This window comes from Amia ocellicauda, chromosome 16 (genome assembly GCF_036373705.1).
Source record: "Amia ocellicauda isolate fAmiCal2 chromosome 16, fAmiCal2.hap1, whole genome shotgun sequence".
NCBI classification, from domain to species: Eukaryota; Metazoa; Chordata; class Actinopteri; order Amiiformes; family Amiidae; genus Amia; species Amia ocellicauda.
In genome coordinates this window covers 15746583-15761005 of record NC_089865.1, presented here as the reverse complement: position 1 = coordinate 15761005, position 14423 = coordinate 15746583, and the positions used below count along the sequence as shown (strand labels likewise).

General features: G+C 37.1%; 1 protein-coding gene across 1 annotated transcript in view; it reads right to left on the bottom strand.

The window, feature by feature from the left end:
• slx9 (SLX9 ribosome biogenesis factor) overlaps nucleotides 1–14423 on the bottom strand; it is a 68422-nt gene that overhangs the window by 15721 nt on the left and 38278 nt on the right. The window lies entirely within an intron of this gene.

Below are 14423 nucleotides of genomic sequence, written 5' to 3'. Positions count from 1 at the left end.
ATAATTAACTCTTATAAAAACACAGAGCCAAATACCAATTAAGGCATTTCTCCCATATTTAGAGCTCACAAAAGACCTAATGAAAATAAGTGCTTCAAAACATCTTGTTGAAGTGGCTGCTCCGATAAGTTTCTCTTGCTTCACTGCCCCCCCAAACAAAACAAGGTTTTCCTGTTATTAGTGGGAAAGGAAAGGGCTCTATCCCTCATGCTGACTGTAACTCCCTTGTGCAAGTGCCATCCTTGCCACTGTGCCTCTGGGGATCCCTGACGTCACGTAGACCCCTTCACAAAGAGGTTTCCATCCCTGCCCTTCCTGACTCAACACTAGGACTTCACCAGTGCTGATGGGGTCTGGAGGAGTGAAGGTTATCGAAGAGATTGCAGGTTTCCTCTGGAGGTTTTCCGATGCTCCAGGCAGCCGTGAGGCCACACAAGTGTGATGTGCATCTCTTTCCGAATTACAAAATTAAAAGATAATAAAAGAACCTCTAAACTATACTGGCTAGAATAAAATGTAAAAAATGCAACCAATTACTTTGATATTGACTATGTATTCTTTCCATAATCATTTTGTGGTTTTCATATTATTTTCTCTTTTAATTATTATTTCCATTAAACAGTTCTATTGATATCACAATTATATGAAGTGCTGGGTAGGTGTGAAGGTTAACACAAATGTTGTCTACTGAGGCTCTCAAACGTTTAAATCATGAATGAATGAAAACATTAAATTACGAGAAATTATGGTTTTATGTTTTATATATGTCCATTAAAATGTTTTGCTGTGGTTCTGTAAATTCTGTGAAACCAGAATTAGATTCCTCTGCAATTATCCACAACGTCTGGTCACGTCATTAAGAGAAAGAAAGGGAAAAAAAAAGAAAAAAGATCATAATCAATACTTTGGTGTATGATATGACTTTCAGAAATGTACCAGTCAGTGTTTTACTATATTTAGAGCACTAATGGGATTGTTTTTTCTAATTAGTGATCCACATGCCCTTGACTGTCACGTCTAAATATACAACAAACTGGATCTGTATGGCAGGATGTGAATGCCATTTTGCCTTTATTGTAACTGATAGCAACTTCGTTATTTAAATGTTCTAGCTTCCTGCTCTATTTGCTTGCAATTACCTTACTCTGTCTTAAAGTTTACAGTTCTCAATCCACCGCACAGTATATTGACATTCACCACTTTATTTGTTATGAATCATGGAGTTTCTGTTTTTTAATTAAAGACATTTAGTCATTAAAAAAAAGAAAAAAAAACTTGTGCAAAATGCTTTTTGGGGTTTCCAATTGCTCAGTTGATTTCACTCACATAGAGTACTGCTACACGAGAAAGCTGGGATTTTAAAACGCCCTGTGTCTAATTGTTTAACAGGTCTTGCTCAACTAGCCATCAGCAGTGAATACAGGACACTTACACCAAAACAATAATAAAACAAAATCTGTTCGCATTATCATTAAAGGGGACTTAACACAGTCAATACAATGATTAGGCTAGTTTATATGTATTGATGTGTTAATAGGAGTGTATACAGTGAGGGAAAAAAGTATTTGATCCCCTGCTGATTTTGTACATTTGCCCACTGACAAAGAAATGATCAGTCTATAATTTTAATGGTAGGTGTATTTTAACAGTGAGAGACAGAATAACAACAAAAAAATCCAGAAAAACGCATTTCAAATGCATGTTAATGAGTATTTGACCCCTTCGACTTAGTACTTGGTGGCAAAACCCTTGTTGGCAATCACAGAGGTCAGACGTTTCTTGTAGTTGGCCACCAGGTTTGCACACATCTCAGGAGGGATTTTGTCCCACTCCTCTTTGCAGATCCTCTCCAAGTCATTAAGGTTTCGAGGCTGACGTTTGGCAACTCGAACCTTCAGCTCCCTCCACAGATTTTCTATGGGATTAAGGTCTGGAGACTGGCTAGGCAACTCCAGGACCTTAATGTGCTTCTTCTTGAGCCACTCCTTTGTTGCCTTGGCTGTGTGTTTTGGGTCATTGTCATGCTGGAATACCCATCCACGACCCATTTTCAATGCCCTGGCTGAGGGAAGAAGGTTCTCACCCAAGATTTGACAGTACATGGCCCCGTCCATCGTCCCTTTGATGCAGTGCAGTTGTCCTGTCCCCTTAGCAGAAAAACACCCCCAAAGCATAATGTTTCCACCTCCATGTTTGACGGTGGGGATGGTGTTCTTGGGGTCATTCCTCCTCCTCCAAACACGGCGAGAATTTTGGTCTCATCTGACCACAACACTTTCACCCAGTTCTCCTCTGAATCATTCAGATGTTCATTGGCAAACTTCAGACGGGCCTGTACATGTGCTTTCTTGAGCAGGGGGACCTTGCGGGCGCTGCAGGATTTCAGTCCTTCACGGCGTAGTGTGTTACCAATTGTTTTCTTGGTGACTATGGTCCCAGCTGCCTTGAGATCATTAACAAGATCCTCTCATGTAGTTCTGGGCTGATTCCTCACCGTTCTCATGATCATTGAAACTCCACGAGGTGAGACTGACAGTTATTTTGTGTTTCTTCCATTTGCGAATAATCGTACCAACTCTTGTCACCTTCTCACCAAGCTGCTTGGCGATGGTCTTGTAGCCCATTCCAGCCTTGTGTAGGTCTACAATCTTGTCCCTGACATCCTTGGACAGCTCTTTGGTCTTGGCCATGGTGGAGAGTTTGGAATCTGATTGATTGATTGCTTCTGTGGACAGGTGTCTTTTATACAGGTAACGAGCTGAGATTAGGAGCACTCCCTTTAAGAGAGTGCTCCTAATCTCAGCTCGTTACCTGTATAAAAGACACCTGGCAGTCAGAAATCTTGCTGATTGATAGGGGATCAAATATTTATTTCCCTCATTAACATGCAAATCAATTTATAACTTTTTTGAAATGCGTTTTTCTGGATTTTGATGTTGTTATTCTGTCTCTCACTGTTAAAATACACCTACCATTAAAATTATAGACTGATCATTTCCTTGTCAGTGGGAAAACGTACAAAATCAGCAGGGGATCAAATACTTTTTTCCCCTCACTGTATGTAAAGTATCTGTGATTGTCCTCTTCCATTCTAGAATTTTAATTACTTTTAAAACTTAAAAGTATAACTTTAATCAAAATCATGTCTACTGTAAATACCTCAAAGAGAGCTCTTTGGTGTTTCAGGAGATGACATTACAACACTTACTGGATAGCAGAAAAGAGAACAGTATTTTAATTCCCATCGCTCTTTGTTGACCGGGACACTTTGAAAGGGGACTGGATTTTAAAGTAGCCTTTAAACTATATGAACACTGTTGCCAAATTAAGTCCTGTTCCACTGAAATAATTACATGAAGGTTCATCTCGCATTCGTCATCACCTTCCTATTTGTTTGCTGTTATTACGTTAGTCGCTATTTATCTCCTGTTTGTAATGAATACTTGTTTATTATAAATGCTAGATGTAATATTGATCATTATGTCTGATCTACCCACTGCACGCATAATGGATAACTCTGCACTGTATGTTGTACTTGATTTGAGTTCACATTAGGCTATATATATATATATATATGTATATATTGTATTTTGCATTTACTGTAATTTAGTGTATTATGTAGACTACATATTGAAGAATATTGTGTAAGTATTTCTCCCAAACATGTATCCAAATGAATGCAATGGAAGTCAAATAAATGCAAAAGGAGTAAAGAGGCTAGGGTTTGCAAGCTTCTGATCTCAAGGAAATTTCAGAACAGTAATAAAGCGGCAACCCTACCTTAAGTGAGTTTAATATACTCCTGAGATATTGGCTCAGATCATTTTGACAACACTTCTGCCAGGCAGAACCCATAAAAGTACACAGTTTCATGGGTCATGGGCATGCTCGGTCTCCTGGGGAGAGGGTTTTTTCCTTGCAAAGAAAGGTTCTGGAACAGATGCTTCAATATACTTTCTTTGTTGTAAGTTAGAGAGAAATAAGGAAAAGAAAGGAAATGAAAGAAAAATGTATCACAAGAATGTCTCTAGCTCCTTGCAGGAATCCCAGGGAGCATCTAATAGGTGATGTCCTGTGGCAACCTGCCCCTCCAGGGCCTTTGTTGATAACACAAATCAGTTGGTTAGAAACAACCTTCTCAAAGAAATCCCTCTTAGAAAAAGCTTTAATCAGGCTTTTACCCTTGCAGGGGGAGAGTCTTCATGCGCTATTGCCTAAACTTCCAAGCAACTGAACACCTACAGGAGATGTGAACTTGAGGGCTGCTCATAACTGATGCTGAATGACACATTCTCCTCTGACTCAGAAGTATAGATAAAAGACAGGGGGTTCAATCTGCTGATTTAAGGTGCTTTTGGCCGGAAAATTCTGCCAGACTGCTTTAGGATCTGACGATTAAGATTGTACAAAATAAGCAAGAAACAGATATATATTTCATGCAGGTGTCTCGTATATATTCTCATACAGTCAAAACAAGCAGAAGCTGCTTTGGTATACGGGGACAAAGTCCATAAATCACAAAGACAAAAACATTTTCAACTGTATTATTTTTAATAATACACTGCCTTACATAGGACTGAATTGTTTACATTTTGTGTGGAGTCACACTTGAATTTACTTAAAAGTTTGACCTGAAGCATTCAATATCACACTACTTTTAGCAGAGTTGGGGATTATGTCTGTATGCATTGTATAATCGCTTAACCTATGATTTAAGCAAAAGATGGCTTTCAACAAACAAAATCCGCTTGCACTTGACGTCAGGGCTGCAAACTTGTGGTGGATACGAGAATATTTCGAATGAATGCTTCAGCTGCTTGCACTTGCTCTGATGTAGGAGACGGGAAGAGGGAACAGTAAATGAAGCAGTGAAGGCAGACTCTCTAATATTGCCTAAGTGGTAAAAGCTCATTTCAACAACAAAGTCTCTTAGGGTTTCAGGCTGATATCACAGTGGAATTAAAATGCTGTTTATTTATATTTTCAGTCTTTCCAGGGACGAGATCATGCATAAGTGAAAGAACCACAGAACAGCCGGTGCTAATGAGTAGGGGAAATAGAGGATAACAAGAAACCCGCCCCACACCCATAAAATAAAACAAAAGATATTCCTTACCAAACAACACAGTGAGAGACTGAGGTTAATGTGTAAATAAAATATTGGCTGAGAATCTGCTTATAAAATGAATATTTAATGTAAAGAGATGATGAATTCGAGGCCCCCAGCCAATGTGATGCATCAAAGCCCAAGTTTCTTTCGATGGGCTTGCAGAGGGCTCACCCTAAAGGAGATGGGTAGGTAAATGACTGTTGGAGATTTAGGCATAAGGCTGTCTGAAGGAACACACATCTGTTCTGATTAAATTTCAAAATATGACCAATCGAAATATGGCTCTGTTTTCCCAGATGACTTCTCTTATTACCTCTACTCAAGTCTTTATATTATGACACTTATTATTAAGCATCACACAACGGTGCAGTCTGGGGTTGTATTCAGCAGATTCATTACATTAGAGTAATCTCAATCTTCATTTACAATAAGAGAAGTATAAACTCATCTGATCCCTTTTTTTAATACATTTGAATCTTTCCACTGGTTATATCTTTCCGTTTTCCTTTTCATTTCTGTGCTGTCAGAACCCACTGAGCCCTGTACGCAGGGTTTTTTGAAACTCTGCCCAGCCTCCATCCTCAATCAGGCTAGATCAACGCTAATGGAATTCACGTATTATATGCCGTTTGACAAAAACTGTGTTTCCATACAAAACTGGAGACCTTTTTTGGAAAGGTGGCAATGCATTACTTTCTGCTTTGTCTAACCTTTACTCACTAATCAAAACACATGTTTTTCAAAGAACTACTGGAGTGTGTGTTCTTTTCACTTTACAACACTTGTCATGAAAGGAATAACATTTAATTATTTATAAAATGTTTTTTGAGATGGGCTGTGCATTTACCAGCTCATACATGTCTGCCTGATTATACAGGTTCACACAGTTCAGAAACAGGATGTGGAAGAGTGATTTTCATACTAGAAAGAATGACACTGGCATGCCAAAGCGTACCATAGATGTCCTTTTTCTATATAAGAATAATTGTTACACTTTTTGTTGTTCTTTACTTTGAAATTAGATGGTTGACCATTGATACACAGACAAAAATGTTCTTAATGTTACTTATTATTTACAGTTTAAATCCACATCCACATATATTGTTTTCAGCTCATCAGTGATGCAACTGGATCCAATAAATTGGGTTAAAAATACATTACAAATGATGCTTGGATTCATGCTCTTAGAATTTTTCTGTTAGCACAAAACTTAATAGCTAAGCCATTAGAAAGCCTTGGTAAACCCCAAAAGCCAAAACGCAAGGGTATTTTTTTTATTACTACTTCCATTTAACATCTGCCAAACAAAATCCTTTAACTTATAATGTAGTCATTTCTTAAAATCGTGCAGCTGTCTGCATAGATTTTATGGCAGCTCTGAGTCATCTGGGTTGTTGGGGTTTGGTCCTTAGAGCTTAGGGGAGATCTTGTTCTCATTAAAAATATAAAATAACAAAAAGACAGCAATAATACTTCCTTTACATTTGATTGAAGTTATATATATATTTTTAATATAAAGCTTCTGAAAAGATCCTAATTTTGGTTTTCCAGCTAAAAATCTCAGTTTATCATGGTATAAATTAACCTGGAAAAAGCAGTGAGCAATATACAATCCAAAATGAGAACAGCCTCTTCTGTACTTAAAACATATTTATATCCTCTAACAATCACACCCAAGCTTAAAATACATTCTAGGGATAATGATGTTGTTGGGGAACATTATATATATATATATATATATATATAAAAAAACTATAACACTTTCTTTCCTAGCCATATGAGGGCATCCTATGCAACTTACTGTGAAGTCTCTCATTCCCCTATTTATAGCTACCTACTACAGTGTTTAATTACTTAGTGCTTAGTGGTTATGTTTTGCTAAGACAGAAAGGCATTAAGTTTCTGCTTTCAAAATGTACATGACGGGGGAACAAAAGGCCAAAGAAATGTTTGAGGGCTTCCAATTAAAGGAATGCTACTCTTTAGAAAGGGCGATCAAGAGGCTTCAAGTTCAGCAAAGTCTAAAGACACTACATGATTCATGTGACTGAGATGGAAACACAGAATGAACAAGTAAAAGGGATGTACAACTCAAGATATTTGAACTACTGCAACTTGAATGAAAGAACCCAGCCTCCTGTCTCACTGCAACCCAACAAGATCAAGATGAGCTGAAGGGCCTTCTCTCATTTGAAACCCTTTCTCCGGTTCTGAAGATGTTTCTTTTAGAGACACAAAACTAGATTCATTCTAAATGCAGACAGCATCAATGCCTTGATATGTTGCCGTTTCTTTTTGTTCTTCTTCATGTGGGAGCTCATAAATCAAGCAGCATTGACCAAAAAGACTGCAGGTTCTACATAATGCAACAGTGTGGGAAAGGGAAATATTCAAACAGGTCTAAAAGCCTCCTAAGGAGTAAACAAAAGTAAATAAAGCAGAAGGTGTAAGATTTTCATGTCAAAACCTGATTAAAAGTCCTTCCAAAATAAACAGGGAAAGAACATTTCTCACATTGATTTACTTGGTTGCTTTATCACAACAACTTTTCCCTACTTAAAAAAATGACTGGCCTTCCACAGAAGTTTAAATTCCCCTGCATCACAGGAACCTCTTGGTTGACTAAACATGACAGAAAGCTGTCCAGAGAGGGATGTCCATAACTTGGTTGCTAAGCTGTGCTCTGCATAAAGACAGCAATATGGCTATTATAGTCAGCCTTTTTTTCACCATTGCGATTGATTGACATCAATAAAACCAACATTAAACCTGGGTGTCTATTTTAAACAGAACTGAAAGCACATAACAAACATGTTTTAAAGCAACACTTGACTACACTGATGAAGCAATGCAGTATCCATCACCAAGTTAATACCTTCTGTAAAAGCTGATTGTCCATTCACGAGTTATGTAAGTAGTCCATTTGTAAAATATGTAAAAAGAACTGGGGGGGGACAAGCATTTTGATGAATTTAGTTTTTTTTCATACTTATCACTCATCAGGTCACTGGATCTTGAAACTATGCACCTAACCCCCCTCCCCCAAACACCACAAGCAAAGAGTATCCATTATACACGTTAATAACATCTTGGCCTCTGTAAGACAACTATGTAAAATACTGAACTACAGATGAGACAATCTGTCTCCCATCATGACAACATCTGAAAGCAAGATGCTGCACCCTTAAGAATGAGTTTTTTTGTGTTTTCCATATGTTCCCATTATTCAACAGTGCAAAAGAATCCACTCAAATCCGGATTTTCCCTTCTGAGGCGCATAATATACAGCTGATTGTGAAAGGAGTTTGTCTCATGGCACTGTTAACTCATTTCCTTTATCTGCAGTGCAGATACAGTACTTTAACAAAGACCGCATTGTGGAGTGCAAAAGGCCATTCCCCTCTCTATCTCTTCTTTGCTATATATATTCCAATACACATACCTCCACATTTTTGTGCTGTAACCTATGAAATGAGTTCCCCACATAGAGTATAGTTCAAGCAGAAGTCACTGAATCAAAGAGAAATATTGATCAAGGAAAGTGCTCTTTCAGTTCTTAATCCCGCAGGCTTATATGTCAAACCTAGAACAAATGCATAGTTTACATATGGATAAATCAGGAAATACATTTGACTGTATTGCTGGACCATAGTTTTTATTACGAATATGAAAAATGACTTTGCCCACACATGCTTCCCACATGACAATGAGACTGTAAGAGTCCTTCCGTAAAATACATCATTGAGTTTTGTTATTAAACTTTTTTTTAAAGGCTGAATGTGCGTATTGATGCTCTCATTCTGTGCTCACAATCATTCAATGTTACCGAGTCAGGGGTCAGCACCTGTAATTAATGAGAGGCCTTAATTTGTACACTCCAATTGGCTCAGGAGTACAAACACATCTCACCTGAACCTGACTAAGCACCTCTGGGATCAACTGGCTAGAATTCTCATTGATTGCAACCACCAACCACTTGACCTCCTGGAACTGCAAGTTAGGCTTACAGAGGAGCACAATGCTTTGCCTCAGTAGAGTACCTGTAGGCTAATGAATATTAATACCTTACTGACATCCTTGGGAGTATTACATGATTTTCACATTCCGGATGTTTACGATTACGGTATGAGTTTGTTGAGTGTTGTTGAGTGCAAAATACAGTGCAAAATGTTAACTTTTATGTTAACTTCTTAAGAGAAGTGTATATATACATGCGTCGCAAGGCTTAATGTGGTTATGTTGATAAGCTGTGTTCAGACACACCTAAAATAAGAAGTGAAATTAAACAATTTCCATAATTGTTATGAAGAATGGGAGCGGTTAACTCCTTCCTTGGTCAAAAAGATATGTTGAAATGTAACCCTTAAAAAAGAATGAAAAAGACATTCATGGTATTTTTCATCACAAAAATCTTTTTCAAGCCTCCATGAAAAGCATAAAACAGAAGGCCATGATCTATAGTTACAAATGATGTTGCATCCCATACACATATTCTTATTTAACTCAAGCTGATATGCATTTATAGTTCCTTGGCCTTGGGACAGATGTCCAGTGCAGCAGGGGACAGAGATCAGCGTGTTATTGAGAGTGTGCTTGCTAAAATTTGTGCCATCTGCCACAAATCGTTTACTGTGGAGAGAGTGTGTGTCAAAGGCTATCACTGAGCTGTTAATACGACTATCCAAACATAAACATACTCTCTCCATTACGGAGTAAGCTCATTTCATGCAGATCGACACAGGAGCATAATCTCAAAGGTTGTGGTTTGGGTATCATGGTCTGGCAAAAGCAGGTACATTTGGATTATCAAAGGGATAAAACACCTAGCCAAACAGTAGAGCTGCTGGAGTACTGTGTATTTGAACAGCCATTTCCCAGCTAGCACTGAGCTGGCCAGTATAGCTGAGGTGAAGCTGGAGAGCAAATGGTGGAAATAAACATCCACCTAACCCCAATGTCCCAAACACTATAAAAACTGGGGTAAATCCACAGCACGCCACAGAACATAATTAAAGTCGTTCCTCTCCTTTCTCTTCTACTTCGTCTCCTCCTTCTCCTTCTTCTTTTTTCCTTTCTATGATTTCCTCTGTTTCTCCTTCTCCTCCTTCTACTTCTTTCTCCTCTTTTTATAAGCAGAACAAGTCCCCCTGTTCTGTTCTGAAGATCTCTGTGACCCTGTAGGCTAGCCAGCCAGACTGCACTGGGGTCAGAATTAGAGGTGTGAATCTTGTTTGCTCGAATCAAAGACATTTTCCTTGTCAATTAGCTTTAGAGCTGTAGAAGCGCTCTAATGAAGGGATTAGGAAATCATAGAATGTCAATGAAAAAAAAAGCAGATGTGGAAAAGCATCACACCACAAGAGGCAATAAGAAATGCTGCTCTTAAACCCTTGCTAAGCTGAGGAGCTATATGAATGAAAGATGAGTAGTTAAAGAATCTACTTACACAGACAAAGCATTGTAATCCTCTGCAAAAGTCAAAAGAGCAGCTGGAGAAGGTGATGAATTCCAATGGGTCATTACGGATAAAATAATGCTGATCTGCATACTTGTGGTTTTTGTTTCATTCTGAAATATGTTCTATATAATTTTTTTAAGGGGGATTTACCGTTACAAAAAAACGATCATAGAGGTGTATGTGTCAAAAGTTATGTCGTACAAGAATGTTACACAATTTGAAAACTCATAAACGTCCCGTTCAACATTCCGGGCCTGTAGTTTTACACATCGGAGATGAAAGGGATGTTAGCGCCTCAACAATCAGCCTTCTCAGTTTGGAGTTTGGCCTTTTAGGAACGAGAGCATTTTCCAGCAGGTTCAGTCATGGACATTGAGAACATCACTTGCCACCATGTATCTCAAGTGTTGACACAACCAAGTGTTTCAGTGGGGGAATGGTGCTGATGGAATCATGCACGTGCAAATGAAAAGAGTCAGTCTGCCTTACTGTATGTGGACCGGCGATACGAGCGCATTTAAAAAAGGACAGTGTGAGCCAATGAACTTGAGGGTTTTACCAGGGTGCTGGTATACTTAATACTGTATATGGTATACGATAAGTAGGAAATTTACTATAAATCTGGATATTTTCAATTTGGGAGAAATCCTGAGCTTGGTGCAGAATTATTATAGCTCTCTGACAGATTTCACAGCTACCATTGGAGGTTTAAGGTTTCTGACCCCTGGCCACTTATAAAACCATACTGAACTGAAACGCATTTGCAATAATTTGCATAACCTTTTTAATTTGATGGCCTGCTACCTAAAGGGTGTGTGATTTGATTTATTTCATCCTTTGATGCCTTTGCTCCTATTCCCATCTTTTCATTTCACCTGAATGGCTGCTGTTTTTGGGTTGCTGATTTTAATTGCTTTGAATGTATGTGTCATAATACAGAGCTGTTTGATTTATGAACTCTATTGAGATGGTGCCCTTGATCCAGAGAAGACACTCACTAGCACTGGCTTGGGCAGCAATTTTTCATTCAGAATCAAAACTTAATATCCCCCAAATATATATGCATTTGGCTTCAGTATGTATTATCAACATTACTGAAAATAAGAGTTGTTGAATGCCAGGTGACTTTATTTTTGTCATGCTTATATTTTTACTTTTTACATATTATGAGACCTATAAGTGCAATGTCTGAGGAAAACAATTATATTGAGAGTGAGCATCACTATTATACATTATAGTTAGTAGAAATATATGTAAGCTAGACCAAACACTGGTTCATCATATTTATGTTTTACATCCTCCCCTGTGATAGGACCATTTTCGGTATTCCTGGAAGTCGAGGGCATTTTACTGAAGAATTATATAAAAACAACTCATTGGCTGGGTATGGGGAAACCTATTTGGATACATTTAAACAAACAGACATTTATAGTTATTTATAGTTTTGAAATGCCACAATAAATGTACTATTCTGATTAGAAGCATATTCGCCATACTTACGAATTTGGAATCTAAAAGACATGAGCATATTTTTCAGAAAGAATTTGCCTAGAAAACAAAACAAACAAAACAAAACAGAATAAAGAATAAATAGAAAAATCAGCAGCCAAGGGAATCAAGCATTCCAGCGATGCTTACTGTACACCACACCAAACCCTGAGCCAGGGGAAATTAATTTTGCAATTTAATAACTCTTCATGTTTCATAAACTCAGAGGAATGCTCCGTCTTTCTTTTGTCAAGACTGCAATGCATGAGCTAAGCATACCAGCCCCAAATCCCAGAGAACAAAAAAAACAACAACAAAAAAAACATTTTTAATGAGTACTGTACTTGGAGGCTGAAGGAAGGGTCAAAAACAATATGCTCATAATTACATGCTTCCATTGAGTAACAGACGTTATAAAGCAACAGGGATACTTTACATTATTAACTGTACCTGTACAGCAGCACAGACATTTTTTCTCTTTGCTGGTAAAAAAACAAGATAAAGGAAAATATAAACTCTTAAGAAATATTGATGATGTACAGACTATATTTGTAATTCACAATACTCTCAACAGTAAAATTGAACTATTTGAACAACATGTCATGTAGATTGGTGTAGTTTCCACTAAAAGGATTTTTACTGAGACCTAATTTAGTTCAGATATCTACTTGATTTAGTGCTTTACTTTACTCTGATATATCTCAAAGGATTTCCATGTCTTACCATAGTTAGTATTTCAGTTTGTAAAGAAATGAGAGAAAATCACACACTGATTATATGTATGATTACTTTCTAAAGACTAATATACAGGGAAAATGATAAAACCTCAATGAGCTTGTTAAAAATATATGGTTTAAGTTATATATATTTTTTAAGTACAGAAGCATATAGTCCTACTTGTTTTCATTAATGGGAACTCTGAATCACATTGTTCCTCAGCCAGGAGATTTAAGACTCTTTAATGAATATCTGTTGTTTTTAATAGGAGAGGAGTGACAATCATTAGTACTTCTTACTGCAGATTGGCATCATATGAAAAAGCATAACATTAAGTGATGACACTGGAAATGCACCTAAATTCAACCTTTAATCAATTACCTTTATTCACATTTATTTCAATTACCTAATACAAATAATAGGGAAAATAATAGGAATTTTAAATAATTTAACTTTTTAAAAAACCTTTGTTGAAAAAGATAAGATACAAGTGGTCCTTTCTTAAGGCAAAAAATGAAATTAAAAAAAGCATAGAGATAATTGATTCACAAAAAAATTATTCCGCAAGCTCATTCATTAATTCAGACAGTAATATACAATGCAGTTGAAGCAAACAGTGAAAATACTTAACAAACAATGAATTTCTCCTAATTAAAAGTGATAAAAATAGGAAAAATGTGTGTCTGCAGCATATAAGAAGAGATAATTGGTGTCTACAGTATATAACAGTTTCCAACATTGTGTGATAACCAAAAACAATACAACCGAGAAATTGAATGGGAGGAAGCAATAGAGAACATATAAAGGAAATATGTTTATCAGAGAAGGCTGGAACATAAGAGATAAAAAGCGAGAGGCGGCAACGGAAAGTTTCAAGTGAAAAACGTTTTATATTTAAAAGGATCGCTATTATTAGCACTCTGCAAAAAAGAAGAAAAGAGAGGGAGAGAAATAATGCATCATCCGAGTGGAAGAAAAATCCGGGAATCTACTTTTTTGGACCTCTGCTAGGCATCTCACATGCAAACAACAGACTACCCAAAAGTAAAGTAATTGTTATAAAGAAACAATCAGTAAGTCAATGTCAGAGCCAAGGCTTAAAGGAGGAATATCAATTTTCTAGCAGTATATTTAAGGCAACACAAGTGTGGCTAATAACACAGGGCACTGTATTTGCTAATAAGGAGGTTTAACTCAACCAGTTAAAAAAGTTACCTGTACTTTCTTCTCCTCATGCCACAGAACTCTTTAAAGACAAAAAAATAGTATTTGTTTCACAAAACTATGGTGTCTCTCTTCCCCTTTCTGCATAACCCCCCTGAGAGATAAACCACTGAATTAAATCTTCAATCTTTCTTACAAAGGAAGGTAATTAGTCATTCTGAGAAATATAATGCTATCTATCCTGGCATATTTCTAGCAGTCTGAAGACGGTTTGGGACTCAATGTTTATCACAAATACAAGTACACGAATAGGGAGTTATTGTATTTTTCCAGGAGGGTTAAAAAAAAAGTCTGGCAGTAGTAAGATAATACATTATAAATATATTAGCTAATGTTGGCAAACTTATGCTTTCCTCTCACATTTCGAAGTGCTTAAAAAGGGTTAGAACAAATATGTCAATGGAGAAGAGAATAGCCCTAGTAACA